The sequence below is a fragment of the Paroedura picta genome, chromosome 11 (assembly GCF_049243985.1).
Source record: "Paroedura picta isolate Pp20150507F chromosome 11, Ppicta_v3.0, whole genome shotgun sequence".
NCBI classification, from domain to species: Eukaryota; Metazoa; Chordata; class Lepidosauria; order Squamata; family Gekkonidae; genus Paroedura; species Paroedura picta.
Window position 1 is genome coordinate 35671470 of NC_135379.1, and position 17420 is coordinate 35688889.

Below are 17420 nucleotides of genomic sequence, written 5' to 3' on the forward strand. Positions count from 1 at the left end.
AGAGTGAGCCTGTGGTTTTGTATCAAAGTCCTGATTACATAAACTGTATTCCTCTCCTAGTGCCTTTGTCACACACTATCACAGCATATCTGACATCCCACTGTTAGGCCCAATTTAGTGGTGTTTTGGCTCAGAACCCTGGGAGGAAGGCTAGAATGAGTTCTGCAGCCCCCAGTGCTTCAAACAAGCCCTGATGTCATTGAACAGCTTTGTGTAAATAAGTTTTGCTCACAGGCTGTCCTCTTAATACTGTCAAAGAAATGGGGCCCATTAATGCAAACGGGAGATGGGCCACTTAATTGACTTGTACCCCCAAATTAAGTTTGGACCTAGCCCTCTTGCTGTGAAATCTATGAGAAATATGACCTTTGATTACTAACAGAAAAGTCAGACCCAAATCTAAGCTGTATTTCCACTGCCTTTGTATTGCTGATAAGAAGTGCCTGGGCCCTTAGTAGAAGAAGTGGAAGTCTCAAAGTAGCTTACAATCGCCTTCCCTTCCTCTCCTCACAACAGACATCCTGTGAAGTAGGTGAGGCCGCGAGAGCTCTGACAGAACTGTTGTGTGGCTGCATGTTAAGGAGTGGGGAATCAAATTCTGTTCTCCAGATTAGAGACCGCCACTCTTAACCACCACATGAAGCTGACTCTAGTAATCTTGCATGTAGTGTTGCTGGAAAAATCATATTTTCTAGATGCTGAGAAAGATGATTACTGATAAGACACGTGTGCCAGGAAAGAGAAGGCAGTGAACAAAAAGACTTTCTGCAGACAGATAGAATAGGAAGCAGCTCTTGGACCAATTTGTATTTCTCTTGCTTATCAGTGTCCTAGCTCCATCAGTCTCTTAGCATGCATCTTTTGGAACCACTTTGGAAAGCAAGGCCTTGTTTACGTGCTCAGTTATGGAAGGACAACAGTCCATTAATTCACTTCAGCTCCTGGTTTGTTTACGCATTCAAGGGAAGGATTGAGGTGAAATCATACAGTCTTTTTCCTTTTAACTCAAGGCTAAGTGATCATTTAAAGAGCAGCAAGATCTTGCCTATGCAGATGGGTGGAGTTCGGTGTTTGGTGCAAACAGGGAGATGTATGAATAATTTGAGATGATCAGCCAGGATGTTTTGCTGAAATGATTCCAGGATGAGAGTCCCAAATCAACACCCTCAGGAAACTCTGGTACTCTCACAGAATGTGATCAGGGACTTGGAGGGAAGCACACGGCAAGAAACAATCATATGAATTTGCCTTCCGAAGGCAAAATTGTGGGAATACTACCTAGAAATTAAATTTGATCACATTTCTGTTCAAGGTGGAGGGAATAACATACTCCCATGATTTGCCTATTTTTGGAGTCACGTCACTGGGCTTTGTCTTGTTTTTGGAGAAAACAACTATTGACAATAGTGGGATGAGTTGTGTAGACAAAGCAAGGTGGATGGAGCCTTTTGCTATTCTTTTTACAAAGGTGGGATGTTCTTGGGTTTGATTGCTGTTCTCAGTACAGATTCAAGAGGTCTGAAGTGGCACAACAAAATCAGAGTCCAATAGTACCTTTAAGACCAACAAAGTCTAAATGGTTAGTCTTAAAGGTGCTATTGGACTCTGATTTTGTTGTTCTCAGTACAGTTATTCATATTTGCTGAAGTGGATGCACAAAGCACCCCACAATCAGGTCAGTTTGAAATCTCATTGGTTTCAGTGGCAGACTTGAAATCAAAGGGAATGAAAAAGGGTTAGTATGGCCAAATCATGACCTTGGTTATTAGCTGGGTGTGGAACTGGACGGAATAACTTTCTAGAGGCTTCAAAGCTCTTTGTTGGAAGGATAAGATAGAAACGTATCAGATAAAAATGAAACGCCCAGTAAGAGATGTGTGCCTGACCTAGAATCCAACTATTGGTTCTAGGTCAACAGAAGACCTTGTTGGGCTTTGGGTCTGTGTATAACTCCGTAAAACGAAAAATGAACAAAATTATAACATGATATTTTTAATGAGAGAGGAGACCTAAAGAAATAAAGAATACTTGGAAAATATTTTGAGGAAGTAACACAAAACCAACAAGAACCATTTCTGAATGGAAAGCTTTGGCAAGGTTTTTCTAAAGTTGTTAATAAAAAGCAATTTATCTTAATCTAGTGAGAAAACAGCCTTTGTGCTCATCCTTCTGAATCTGCGATTTGGAGAAAAGGGAGAGAAAGAGCAAGTAAACATACCCAGCACCCAGGGAGCCCATGCAGCGCTTGTGACTTACCTACAGAGGAATACAGATTGTTTTGGCCTCTCATAGTGCTTTTTGAAGTGTAGGGATGTATTGCTGACCAGCAAACCAACAGAGAAGAATTAGGAGGTTCCTAACAGAAGGTTCTTAAGAGTTAAAAATTTGTGGAAACAGCCATGAAGAGTTACAGACAAGCAAGGAGCCAGCCAACAAAGATGTGTTTTTCTTAAGCAATGAAGGTACCCCTGAAAGTCTCCAGCCAGGTATAAACTCCAGAGCTCATCTGGAGTATTGTATGAATGCTTTTTAAAGCTGCTATGTGGCAGGCATCACTGCATCCTATAGCAGCATGGTGTAATGGTTCAAAAAGGTAGTTTCTAATCTGGAGAATTGGGTTTGATTCCCTGGACCAAGCCCAGTTTCTCTCAGAACTCTCTCAGCCTCACCTAACTCACAGGGTGGCTGTTGTTGGGAGAGGAAGGGAAGGCGATTGTAAGCTGCTTTGAGACACCTTTGAGTAGTCAAATGCAGGGTATAAAAACAAATTCCCCTTCTTCAGGGAGTCCCAAAAGTAAGATACGTGTTTTGTGAAGAAATGTTGTTTTTTTGCTTTCATGAATCTACTGCTTAATTGGATTCCCCTCTGTTCTAGTATTTTGTGTCAAGAGAAGAAATCCCTCTTTATTTTCTCTACACTGTGTATAATTCTATAACCTTCTGTCATATTCCTTGCAATTCCCCCCTCCCTGAATTCAAGAGACCCAAACTCTAACATTTTCCAATTGGGAAGTGCTCCAATCTATTGATCATATATAACCCCCACCCCACCTTTTTCTGGTTCTACAATGTCCTTTTCAAGATGGGAGAGCCAATACCCAGAACTCCATTCCAATTGAGATGCCACCATAGGTTTATAGCAGGGCATTGGGGTATTTGCTGTTTTATTTTCAGTCTTTTTCCAAATAATATCATGGAGTTGGCCCTTTTCACCACTGTATCACAGAGGTCGATTCTGCACAGATGGAAAAGGCAGGGGCAGTGTCAGTATTGACCCAGGGCCAATCCCTGTGTTCATATGATGCCGCCACCATGCTGCTGCCCTCCCGGGTCTGGTGCGGATTGGGTCCTAGAAACCCAGTTCTCAGGGAACGTGGATTCTTCTGTGTTTCCTTTTGGTGCTGCAGGTTCTGTTATGCAGCAGGCCCATTTGGACAGGAAGAGCGGGGCCTGCCCTACAGAGGCCTGCAGGGGACAAAAAATGCCCTGGACAGCTTTGTGGTGCTTCATGGCACCGCAGGGTGAACCAGGGCATTAAAAAATTATTTTGTAGGATGGTGGGATTGCATGGAACGCAGTCCCTCCTTCCAGCAAACTAAAGAACACCACCGCCCTCCCCACGCAGTGGAACCTTCCTGCCGCCACTGTGTTTCCCAGGGGGACACAGCAAGCCGTGGAGCATGTAGCTCCGCAGCAATGCACTGGCAGCACCCCGGAGTGGTGCCGCTGGTGTGGAATTGGGCAGAACAACCCTAATCCACTGAACCTACTGTAGCAATCTTGCGTAGCAATCTGAAAACATACTTAGGTCTGTTCAATGGCAGTTATTATTCCCAGAAAAGTGTTGTTGAGTTCAACTTACTTGTTACTTTTATTAAGCCATTCACCATGACCCCACGATCTCTTTCCCACTACAATTTTAGACTCCTTCCATAATTATATAAGAGGTTTTTTGAGTCACATTCTCATGAGTGAAAGAGAAAAGCAAATTATAGCTCAAAACTGATCCTGTTTATATCCCTTGCTCCGTTGGCATTACAACCTTTGCTATGCGCAGCATGTGTCAACAAGAGCTTGAAGTTCTTTCACTAGACTGATAATCTGTACCTTCTTCAGTTTAGTTATAGGTAACTGGATGTCATTGAGGTCCATGTTGCAAAGAGCTTTGTGTATGGCTCATGAATATAACAATTGGATCTGTCTGGTCACAGTCCAGGGGATGGGGTTGCCTAGACTCAGGGGACTCTTCCCCAAACAAGTAGTTAATGCTGCTGTGCATAGAACAAGATAAATATCCCATACCAAGGATAGCACAATCTAAAATGCATTGTTTACGTATTTGAAGGCAAAATGGCTCTTAATGATCCAGCAAAATAGGATGTTTCAAAAAGCAAAACAAAACACACACTTCTGTGCTTTTCAAAGATGAACTTTTCAGCAGATGCCATTTCTCTATGACCATATCGAAACTTTGCATTCCACAGGATAATTCCTTTTCCATAGCATTGCATTTTGTGCATGAGGATGTACATGTTGGGGTTCTTACATTTGGCACAAGACTTCAGTGGAAGCGAGTCTCTGTGATATGAGTTTCATTGAATTGTGGGTGTTTCTATATGCAGCTGCAGCTAAGCAAATATATAATATGTGCAAATTGGAGGACGTGAGAACCACGTATGCCACCTTGAACACCTTGGAAAAGGGATGGAATAAAATCGTGACTGACAGAAAAACAACCAAGGAGAAAATTTTCACAATGTAATAATGCAGTCCTTTTCTTCAGTGTTCTAATTTCAGTCTGGTTCTTATGAAAGCTCTCTTAAGCCACTATCAGATTCCAGTGTCAGATGGGAGTCCTGGGCTATCTCTTTCAGAATTCCTTTAGTAGGCCTTGCCGATGGCTGAAGAACCTCAGAAAACAGTGGTGTGTGTAGGGTTACAGCACCCTCTTTCCATTCCTACCACACTCCGGGGAGGGCGGTATATAAATAAAAATAAATAAATAAAAATAAATAAACTTCTCCCTGGTTGCCTTTAGGTAAAGTCCAGACCTTCCTCCTCTTTCTCCCAGACTGTACCATTTAAAGAACTACTTGGGGGATGGGGCTACTCTGGTCTCAACTACTCTGGGGTCACGACTATGGGAGTGGTGCATCCTAAGCTCAATGGCCAGCTGTCTGCTTAGGATCTCATTTCCCTCCCTCCTCCCCCATGGATAAGACTTCTCCCCTGGCCCCTGCTGCCCTAATAAGGTCATGGCAACCTGTTTTGTGCTTTCCCCTTCCAAAGAAGCTTTCCTGCCTCCCACAACAAATGAAGAAAGGGCCATTGATTTTGTTTGGTTCTCCTGCTCTTGTTGCCTCCTGCCTCTGCTGGTGCTCTTGGGAGTTGGCTGCAGGTCAGCTCCTTGCCTGTCTAGTATCCTAGGTGTTACAAGAAGTTGATTCTGTGGTCATTTTGGGTTGTTTTTTTTGTCTTGGATAAGCAGTTACTGTTTTTGTTTTCCCTTATTTGTGACTATGGATGTGGGAAAAGGTTACATTTTGGACAGCAATTTCCTTGCTTGTAGTCCTTGCTTTAGAAGGGTGCCACACAGAAACTTGTTGTCATGTTTAACAATGACTAAAGGGCTAGCTTTTAATGCTCAGTGATTTGTTCATGCAATAGTTGTTTCTAATTAGTGTATTGCTTTGGAATTCTGGACCAGCCTTGCATTGGTCTGATGTGATCTACTTCTCTATGCCACATCACTTTCTCCCCACCCCTGTTTTATACGCATGCACTCTCCCCCCCCCCCAGCTTTTCTCTGCTCCCTCTTTCCCAAGACATTTCTCTACTTTCTTCTCCCCCCTATTTCTCCCTTTCTCAACCCCCCCCAGCTCCCCAATCTTTTATCTGCTGTCTTCCACTGTTTCCTCTGTCCTTCTCTGCCTTTTCTTTACTTTGATCCCTCCTGTCCTTACTCACACTTTGTCCCAGGTCCTGTAGCTGCTTTGACCCATCATTCTTTCCTATTATGATTTCTTAGGCTCATGAGCCAGTAACTTAGTCTCTGTGTCCTTACAATTTTAATATGATTTCATGAGATATCATTGGCATTGTCTATTGCAGTGGTTCTCAACCTTCCTAATGGTGTGACCTTTTAATACAGTTCCTCATATTGCGGTGACCCCCCAACCATAAAATTATGCAAGTGTTCTTTCACAGAAATTAAACCAAAACTGACCAATGGTGTGAAGATCCATTGTTCATGATTGTATATAAATTGTTTTTTTCCCCCTGGGATTCTCAGTTCAGTTCTGCCTCTTGCCCCCTGGAGCTGCGCTGCCACCTGGAGCACCTGGCAGGAGACTGTGCTGCGCTGGAGGCACTGCTGGAACAGCTGGTGGCTGAGCGCAGGTGCCTTCAGGAGCAGCAGCAACAGTGGCAGCCCCCCCTCGGCCAAGCTGCTCGCCCTCCCCCGACCCCTTTGAAAGGGTCATTCGACCCCCAAAGGTGTCCCGACCCCCAGGCTGAGAACCACTGGTCTGTGGAGGATTTCAGTGGTCTCTCATGTTTTACTTTTTTGGGCTTTGTTTTTTTTTTTTGGTTTTGTTTTTTGCTCTCCCTAGAGCTGTATTCAATCTTCCCATCTGAACATGGTCCCATTGTTTAGAGTTTTTGAGTCACTCTTTTGATCCATCTTCAGAGTTAAATATATTGATGAAATATAAGAAAGATGCAACAGGTGCTGGCTGGGTAAAAAGCAAACAAGAAGACAGTGTGGTATGACATATTAGATTCTTTATTGCTCTGTGGTGCTAGGATTAGGAAATACTAATGTGTTTGTGTCCTCTTCTACCTGTTGGGACATTAGGAAGCATCGTAGTGTTTTTGATTGACTTGACTCATGTGTTCTAGTCAGGAGAGAGAGTGAGATTCAGAATTTGTGGCAGGATTTATCCTTTGGATCTGTCATTAATCATGAGGATCAGTAATGGAGACATGTGGAATAATGTGCCTCTGCTCCTGCAACTGTCTGTTTTCATTTACTGGGGATTTTATTTCCTGAGGATGCCTTCCTAGCCAAGTTGGGCCACATCTCTTCTCTGTTTAGAAATACAGGGCAATGTTTGCAGTATTCATTTCTCTTGCAGTTCTTTTCTAGCAGATGGTGTATCCTTCAGTCCTGCTGTGGCAGTGCAATGCAATGTTCTGCACTGGAGCAAGCCATGTTCTGGTTTGCACTTCCTGGTGGTTAGCTTGGCTGTGCTGGCATTGTTGAGCATGCCAACAGGCACATTTTATTTAATTTCTTTGTCTGGAGGTATGTGATGATCAGATACATTTTGAAAAGATATAATTTTGAAGATTCCAACAACCTGATCCCCTAACCCACAAAATCTTTGGGAGGCAGAAAGTGGAGGGAATACTTCAAATTGCTGATTCATTCCCTAGTCTTACCATATCTCAAGTTTTGTGAAAATCTTGTACGAATACAGCCCACTATAAATCAAGAGGCAAATCTCTGCGAAGAGAAGTTAGAGCTTCTGGAGCTTCTGTTGAGAGAAGTTAGGGTTTCCCCTTTAAGGGAAGCCTTACAACCTGGGAACAAGGAAGCCTTTGAACTGACTCCCTGGCCAATCAGGGCTTTTCTAGTGTTGGAGGCTCGGCTGAAAGTTATTTCAGGGAAAGCAGACAGCTGCACACTTTCTAATGCCGATTTTTCAAATATCGAAGGTTATATCCAGTCTAGGGTATCGTAGGGGAAAGCAATCATGCTTGTTGCAGATGAAAAATTTAAATCGCCCAAAATCAAAATGGAAGTTGCATTCCGTGTAGACAGCAGGGATTGAATCGACCTGGGATTGGAATAAAAGTTCCATGCAGATTCAGTCCTAGATTCAGGCTGAACTGAGGTTGAACTTTCTGAGGCTGGAATATGTACTCCAGCTTTAAAGCTACCATACAGTAGATTATTAGTAATCCATTGATTCTGTGTAAATTGGAAGCATGTTTCTGTAGAGCCATATCCACCATTAAGATGTGAATCAAAATGTACCTTGATGTGAATATGAGATTTGAATATCATGTTTGGAAACATAAACAAACAAAGGCCTTACTGCATTTGTGGTAGGCTTATGAGAGCTACACTTTCTATTTTGCTTTCTATTTTCTCCTCATCCATTGAACAGTCCTTAACTATTTAAAATAACTGTTTATGCTCTTGTAGTTCCACAGTGTTGAAAAGTGGGAACAGTAAGGGGACATTTCTTTTTACACTTTGCCATGAAAAATGTGTTACTTTAGCTCACTCACAATGCCATCCTAAATTCAGCTATGCTTTCTAAGCCCAGTGACTTAAACAGATGTAGAAGGGTGCCACATTGCTTAGGATTTCGCTGTTGAGGGCCTCTGAACATTGAGGCAATAATAAAAACATGGGGACAGAAACATACAGTTGTTTTATTCTCCCTGAGTTCAAATTCTGCCTTGCTGGGCCTCATGAGTCCTCTTGTCTTGTTTGTTTTCTGAGCCTGTAAGCCCAGCAAGTGTTCTTTCCAGAATCACTGCCTTTTTAATAGTGTCCAGGTCTGCTCCTAAGTTCTGGCGGGCTATCAGACTGCTCTTTTCCCTAGAGCTCAGTTTATCTCTTTCCACTTCCTCATTATATTCTCATCAGCCATGCCTTACCTGCTAATTGGTCTCTAGGTGCAACTACATCTAACTGAAGAGTTCCAGAGAGGATTGAGATAGAGATGTAGGAGCATCTTTCCTCAGTATATGTTATCCTGGATAACCCATCACCTCAGATAGAGGAGGCTATGGATAAGCTGGCGCCAATATTTGATTTTCTTAAAGGTACCATGGGGGCTTTTAAATAAGGATGATTAAGAGCACACTGAGGAGTCTACAGAGTTGTGAAAGCAAGACAGAATTGCTGGATGAAGAAAGAGTTGTGAACTTAGTGTTGGCACAGAATTGATAGAATCAGGGATGGGTTAGGAGAGGAGCTGATTACTTCTCAACATATTGTCCCAGCAACAACTTTGGAACAGCTGAGAAACTTCCCATAGAATAATGGAGAGAGAATAGTTGTCATGTGCCCCACCTAGTGCAGCTCCCAACTCTCGAGGGCATCCAATTATCAGCTGTGATGCTTGTCACGAGTCTAGGTGTGACCCTGGAGATCCCCTTATCTATAAAGCGCCAGGTCACTAATGTTGCTTCCAAGACTTTTTACCACCTTCACCAGGCATGACAGCTAGCACCCTATCTGTCGGCTTCTGACCTAGCCACTGTGATCCATGAAGGAAATAATTAGAACCTTGTACCCAGAAACCAGCTGTTAACCATTGGGGCCACTGCAGAATATTTGTAATGTACTCCACTTAGCTCCTACTAGTAATCAAGCAGTAGTATTGTGTAGTAGCTGAGGTGTCTGAGTTGTCTTCAAGGGCAGTTTCATATAAAGTGTTTATATAGATTCAAGGTTGCTATGTTATACATGGCTAGATCAGGCAACTTGATGTGTGGTGGAGGTCTTGGATGCTGTGTCAGGGTTACTTCTATCATTTAATCTGCTGAGGCATGTGGGTGATGAAATGTTTCCTTTCCTGTGCGTCTTTGTGACAGAGGGAAACATGGTTACAGGAGGTGACTCAGCCTGCTTCTGCAGAGTCCCCTGTTGCATGTTTATTCCAGGACTCCTATTGGCCATGCTATGCTGTGTTCCCTTTGTTTCTCCCATGTTCAGTGTGTGGGCAACCGTGAGCTGCCAACAGGGAGGAGTGCCAGCATGAATATGCTTTGGTTGACTGCTTCCATATATGGGTGATGTGGGCAATGCTGGCAGACCTCTTGGTGATTAGCTGGTTGTGAGGGGGTTGTTCTTAACTCTGGTACAAATGCTAGGGATGGACACAAAACAGCTAATGAACTAATGTTCATCATGAATTCTGGGCTGTTCATGGTTTATGAAGTACTGTTTGTGAACTAAAGAATTGCCATGAACTGTCAAAGCATTTTGATGTAGCTTGTGGCTCCTCACAAAAACAGCTTGTAATCTTTTGTAAAGTAAACCAGTTCAACTGGGAGCCACTAAACCCCTGCTTTCTGCTCCCTGCAAAAAAAAAAAAACTGCAAGAAACAGAAATCAGGGGATTAAATGACTCTAAGCCATTTCACCCCCTACTTTTTGCTCACTGTCACTTGCAGAAAATGGAGTGGAATGACTGGGAGGCATTTCAACCCCTTCTTTCCGCTCTCCACAAAAAGCCGAACTAGTACGAACCAGTTCAGTTTATGAACCGGCATATCAGTTTGTGTTTTGGTTTGTGCCCATCCCTAGCAAACATTGTGCTTTTCACAACTTTCCTTTCTGCTTATTGAGCATAGGATACCAATTGGCTGTGCCTGCCCTGGGGTCCTCAGTTTGCCCAGAAAGACCTGCAGAAAGACAGAGGGACAGATTCCTGCAGCTGCTTCATCAGCATCCACAAATTGAGGCCTGGTACTAGTTATGCCAACCTCTTCTGATTTCCTTCTCCTTTTAACGTCAAGTAGTTGTTAAGGCATAGAAAGCAAGAGAGAGCCTGTGTCATACTTAGAATAAGGTGACCAGATTGTCTCACTTTTGGAGGGACATCTGGGGGCACCTGGCAAATTGTACTTATGTTGAAATTTAAAAATATATATTACAATACTATTTTTGTGTTTTATGTGTTCTATGAAACTTTTTGTTGCTCCATATAGACAGTTTTTTAAATCAAGAACTCCCCTGGTCAATGGTGTCCTGCTTTATCAAAGTTGAAATCTGGTCACCTTAACTTAGAATAAAATGGTCACGGCCATTCTTGGAGCTGCTTGGCATCCCAGTGTTTCACCAGGGACTGTTGCTACTCATTCCAGGGAAGAGAAGAGCAAATTAGAGGCATTCAAGACAATCTTTTTTAAGATCACTAATTTCAAACTGTTACGGAAGGTGCTTGGATCCAAGGGCATGTTTTCCTTGATTTTTTTTTTTTTTTTTTGCACAGTGTTTGTTGGAAGCAGAAACATTTTAAACCTAAAAGTGATGGCAGTTTAGTGTGAAGTGAATATACAGATATAGACATGGCTCCACTGTGGCACACAGACACAAACACACAGTAACTCCTGTGGGTTACTGGATACCAAGGGACACAATGGGCTTAAAATGTGGGGTTGTAGTAAGAGGGGGAAAACAACAAACATCACCTTCCCCTTCTTTCACAGGTAGAAATGAAAGCTAATAGCACAAACAGAAAGGGTGGTAAAGGTCTGATCCAAAGGGTACATGGCCAAACCTCAAAGAGCAAGGGTCATTTATATGCATTTTGTGGGTGATTATTATACAGATGTCTACAATACAGCAAATATATGTGCTTGAAAGTCGCTGCAGATTCCTGCTGCATATATCCAGAGCAAACTTATATGAGTATTCTTCCCAAAAGATGATCTGTGATACATTTTCCCACATGTTTTGGACCCTTACATGTAATTGTCTCTTGTGAAAAGACCTAATGGCCTGCCCTTTCCTACCAGTTCTGTTGCACTATCTGATACCAAAACTACAGAGGATACCTACAAGGTGTACTAAGGTGGTTTATGATGTGGGATATATTGGAGTTTATGGAGGTTATTAAACAGTTCATGAAAAATTTTATAACTGCAGTGCTATTTGAATATTGGAGAATCCAATTATATTTGAGGGGGGACAGTTCGCTGCAACTTTATTAATGTAAATTTAGTGAGTTATAAATATTATCTGATAGATATCAAGATTCTCAAACAAAGTAGGAGCTGTTGTCAAGATCACATTTCCATCCATACAGTCATTCTCTAATTAACCCTGGCTAAGTAGCTTCTTCTATCAATGCTGATTGTGATTAAAGCTAACCAGTACATAGCGAGCCAGCATAGTGTAGTGGTTAAGAGCAGGAGCCTCTTATCTGGATAACCTGGTTTGATTCCCCACTCCTCCACATGCAGCCGGCTTGGTGACCTTGGGCTGGTCACAGTTGTCTCAGAGCTCTCTCAGTCCCACCTACCTCACAGGGTGTCTGTTGTGGGGAGAGGAAGAGAAGGTGATTGTAAGCCACTTTGAGGCTTCTTTGGGTAGTGAAAAGCAGGGTATAAACACCAACACTGCTTCTTCTTCTTCATTTGTGGTGATATACCTGACCCTTTTGTGTTCATGGTTGTCATACGCTTTTTGTCATTATTTATGTGCACTTCATATGTTTTAGGCATCATTAGATTTTGGATTACCGTAAAAGGAAAATTTGCATGCAAGCAACAATGGAGTGTTTTTAAATGGAATTGTAGTCTTGCAGAACCACAGCGGATGAGATGATAAACTGCTTCAGACACCTGGTCATCCCAGTATGAAAATTTATGAAGCATGACCTTTCATAGGTTTCTCTGAAAAAAACGCCATTTCAGTTTTAATGCAGATCAGCTATCCATGTCATCAGAAGGTTCAAAATCTTGGCTTGTGTCTGGATGAAAGATAACGTTACCCTTTAAAGGGACATCTATTTTCTGTTATAAAGAAATCTTTTTAAAAACAAATCTTGCCTGCATTTCCATTGATCATGATATATTATTGGGTAGCTAAGTAGGGGTCAAATGCTGGGCATCGTCCTTGATTGTTCCTGTGGTAGATTCTGTCAGCAAAGCTGTTTTTAATTAGGCACCACAAGGTTACTCTACAGAGAGGTCCTTTGGAGGTAGACAGCCATTGGGATACAAATCACTTAGTTTGGGATGTAAAGTTAGTTATTCAGTACCTGTGCAGCCCAGAATCCATTTGACTCAGTTTAAGTTTGGGGAGCTACTGAGATACAAAGAAAGGTCACAGTTAGATACATAAAATATGTGCATGCATATTTAATTTTGTTGTTGTTGTTAAATAGCTCATCATGGTGAAGTACATTGAGAAAATGTTCATTAAAAGCAGGGGCAACTCACTTGGCAGCCACATGGTCCAAAATGGCTTCCCACCTCTTCTCCTAGGTAAAAGCCATAGATGTTCCGCAGGCAAAAGAGACTCCTTCCTGTGGTCAGCAGCAGATATATATCTCTATTCCATCCAACAGGAAGCTCTTCCATTTCCACTAGAAAATAGACATTTTTACTTCTGAATTACATAAGTAGGCTCTATCCTGTGTCGGACCTATTCTGGAGAACTGATTCTGCTTCCCCATCTCTTCTGAATGACTTTGAGTCATCCACAGTTCTTTCAGATCACTCTCAGCCCTACCTACCTCACGATATTTATTTATTTATTTATTTATTTATTTAGATTTATATACCGCCCTCCCCGAAGGCTCAGTTGTGGGGAAAGAAAGGAATTTGATTGTAAGCCCCTTGGAGACTCCTTATGGTAGAGAAAAAGAAGGTATAAAAACATACTCTTCTTCATAAATATGGCACATAGCACATAAAGAAGTAAAATAGCTTTGTTTGGTAAGAAAGTTTTGCAACCCCCCCCCCCCCTCAATGTCTGTTTTCCCCCTCTTTTAAATCCCCCCACTGGCTTCAACATTTCTACAAATTGCACATAGTTGTGTTTTATCTGCCCTGAGCCTCCAGGTAAGGGCAAGTAGAAAATACAATGAATAAATTAATACATCTCTAGCCCATTTACAGACATAACAATATAAAACGATTCTGTCAGGAACAGAGCTTTCTCCCCACCTACCTGGAACTGAAGGCATTTGTTACTCCTATTATTATTATTATTATTATTATTATTATTATTATTATTATTATTATTATTGATAATAATAATAACATATTGATTAATAATAACAACGTATTATTAATAATAATAATATTTATTCCTTGCCTCTCCCTGGCCTCTTTCTCTCTCAATAGTAAACCCTTAAACAGAATTACACCCCTCTAAGTTAGCCTTGCCAGATTCCAGGTGGGACCTGGAGACCTGTAATCACAGCTGATCCTCTGACTGCAGATATCAGTTTCCCTGGAGAAAACGGCTGCTTTGGGGGTTGAAATCTCTGCTGATTCACCACACCGAGGGAATCCTGTCCCCAGACTCCAGCCTCACCAGGCTCCAAATCTCCAGGGATTTCCCAATTCAGAATACGGATGGGCAATTCGACTTGGAGAAGCCCAAAAATATTTGGTTGATATTTCATCAGATTGAGGGAGGGTAGCAGTGGGGTAGCCAGGGGGCTCAGTACTGGGTCCGGTGCTTTTCAACATTTTTATCAATGATCTGGATGAGGGGGGTAAAAGGACTATTCATTACATTTGCAGATGAAACCAAATTTGGGAGGAGTAGTGGACACCCCAGAAGTGTGCATACCTCTGGGTAGCAATGTGTATGAACGAGCTCTTGGAGTACTTCTGGACTGTAAGCTGTATCTGAGCAGACAGTGTGGTAAAGCAGTAAATAAGGTGAACACAGTCTTGGGCTGTATCAACAGAGACATCAGGCATGGTTTAAGGATTGGTGGAGCCTGTAGCACCAGAGTCAGCAGGATCCTGGCAGAGCACAAACTGGCGCTCACTGTTCTTTGTGCGGCACAAGTAGCAGCAGGGCACCCTTCCCAGGGATAGTTTGGAAGCAACTGATACCTTCACTTTGCTGAAAATATTTACTGTATTATCCTGAATGATGATAAACTTCCCTAGCATAAAAAAGAAAATGACCTAATTTTTAAGATTTGAGTACACTCAGGGACTGTCATCCTTTTTGTAATTCTAGTTCCAGAACATTAATGTCTCTCCCAAGGATCTTTTTACATGTGCCAGCTACTCACTGCAGTTGAGAGGCCCCCCTCCTGCTTCAGCTGACACCAGCAGCTCCAAGCTCCCCACAGCCCCCCCCCTTCAGCTTTGCCCTCCCCAGATGGGGAGAGAGGGCTCTGACAGTCCCTCCAAGGGTTTACTTGTGGGGGAGTCTGTTTCTTTGGAGGTGGTTTGCCTTGTCCACTGCAGCTTTACGATCCAGGCAGTGAGGCTCTGTGCCTCAATCAAAGCTGTCTGTCACGCAATTCAGGGGCTTTGCCGGCAAGACAGGGGCAAGGGCCCCTTGAACCACAGGGCCCGTAGCACGCGCTGTATGGATAAACCTGTACTGATAGGCATCATATCAAAATTGCAAGATGTCATAGGCTCACTGTATGCCACATTGGTGAGATTGCAATTGGAGTCTGTGCAATTCTGGAGGCCTCACTTCTGTGCAATTCTGGAGGCCTCGCTTCAAAAAACACGTGGACAAAATAGAGAGGGTGCAGAGGAGAGCAATAAGAATGATAATCAAATCATAGAGTTGGCAGGGGCCATACATACCACCTACTCCAATCCCCTGCTCAGTGCAGGATCAGCCTAAAGCATCCTTGATAAGTATCTGTCCAACTGCTGCTTGAAATGTGCCAGTGAGAGGGATAGGCATCTGCTGGCACTGCTGAACTACCATGATTGTGATCCGGGGTCTGGGGACCAAGACCTGTGAGGAGAGGCTGAGGGACTTGGGAATTTTCAGTCTGAAGAAGAGGCGGTTGAGAAGGGGACATGATTACTGTCTTTAAGTATTTGAGAGGTTGTCACTTCGAAGAGGGCAGAGAGTGGTTCCTGTTAGCAGAGGATAGAACTTGCAGTAATGGCTTTAAAGTATGTGTAGAACTGTATCGGCTAGATACAGGAAAAACTTTTTCACTGGCAGTTCTTCAGCAGTGGCTGGACAGATACTTATCATGGACGCTTTAGGCTGATCCTGCATTGTGCAGGGTGTCAGACTAATTTGCCTGCATGGCCCCTTCCAACTCTATGATTCTATTTGGCAGTTTGGATGATTTGGCCATTTGTCTGATTTGCTTCCCCCAAAAGAAAGTCTTTCTTTTCTGTAGGACCCTCTGAGGCTGTGCAGAACCCACTGTCTGCAGCCTCAGGGGGATCTGCTGGGGAGACATTCAAAACACCTTCCAAACAGATGACTATTAGGAGTCTTTCTCCCCCACTGACCCCTCTGAGGCTGTGGAGAGCCCTGAACCCTACCTTTCTAACCCTCTTGGAGCCAGCTACAGGCTAGGACTGGGCGGGGTGAGTGCAGAACTGATATGTCAGCCCCATACCTGCCTTAGCTCAGCAGACCCCAAGCCTGTCTACTGCCCTTACTGCACAGCCCAGGCTGTGTAGGATGGACCAGCTAGAGGCATTTCGCCTCAACGGGATCACCTGATTTGGCTGAATTGGTCCTCGTTTTCTGAATGGGCCAAACTCAAATCAATTTGAGAAATTAATGATTCAGTTGATTCGAGTTTCATCAAATCAAGAAAACTTGAATCCAAAATGTACAGATTTTTCCCTCCAGTGCTCATTCCTAATCCAGAAGTAGCCAGTCTGTTCTCACTGAAGTAATTGGAGTTAGGAGAGAATGACTCTGTTTAGGATTGTACCATCAGTCCTCTGTAATGACTTTCAAATGCTTATGTCTGTTTTCCTTTGAATTTATGTGCTTTAATTTTGAAGACACCAGCAAGGCAGTGAAAAGAATCCAGCTCTCTGAATCAGAAGTGTATAGTTCAGTTGCATAGCGGACAACAAGGCTTATGATGGAAGGTGATGAAGTGAAGCAAAGGTCATATAATAAGATGCAGCATACTAAAACTGCTGGTATCAGCATCAGCCATTTTTTATCTACTGTACAACTGAATGACATCCAAAATGCTGTTCCTTCATATATTTCCTTTGCCTTCATCCCAACTGGATCAAATGATAGCAAACTAATTTCTTGTCCATGTTTATTTAGAGCAGAGAAACGGGGTGGGGTGGGGAGGGAGGGGTAGAATTTATCTGGCAGAAATTGAATATTTGTATTTTTGGTGTTTAATCATCTAGAGGAGCACATTTGAAGAAATTACAAAGAACTTTAGCTAACCGTACTGCTGTTAGTGTTTTAACCAGCATTTTCATCTAAGAAAAGGTTGGTTTGTTTTTAATTATATTTATTAGGAGTGTTTGAATAATTTTATTTTTAATCAAGAAGGTTTGGTTCCTATTTCAGATTACTTATCTTCATTTTTTTTAAATGTTGCTCAAAGGTTCATAATAATTTCTATCTTTGTATCTATGTTTCATGTGTGCCCCTCATAGGTAGATATCCAAGTCTACAGATTGGGGCCACACTGGCACTAGATGTTTGCAGAAGAATCTCGGACTCTTAAATGTAATACATTTGAGGGTATACATTCCCTCCCAAAAAATTTTCAAAGTTGTCCGCTCATGCTTGTTGGCTAGTGGAAGGAGAGAAGAAAGCAGGAAAAGGGGACATGCTACGGGGGTAGGCTTGTGTGCTTCGGCCACCGTTCGAGCCTCAAGCAGCCAGTGCTGCGACGTGGGGGGAGGGGCGGCAGCGGTGGCAGTGCATAACCCGGCGCCCACACACA

The 17420-nt window shown here is 42.8% G+C and overlaps 1 protein-coding gene across 4 annotated transcripts in view; it reads left to right on the forward strand.

Annotated features, from left to right (window-relative positions):
• Positions 1 to 17420, forward strand: part of LRRC3B (leucine rich repeat containing 3B) — a 117229-nt gene that overhangs the window by 62073 nt on the left and 37736 nt on the right. The window lies entirely within an intron of this gene.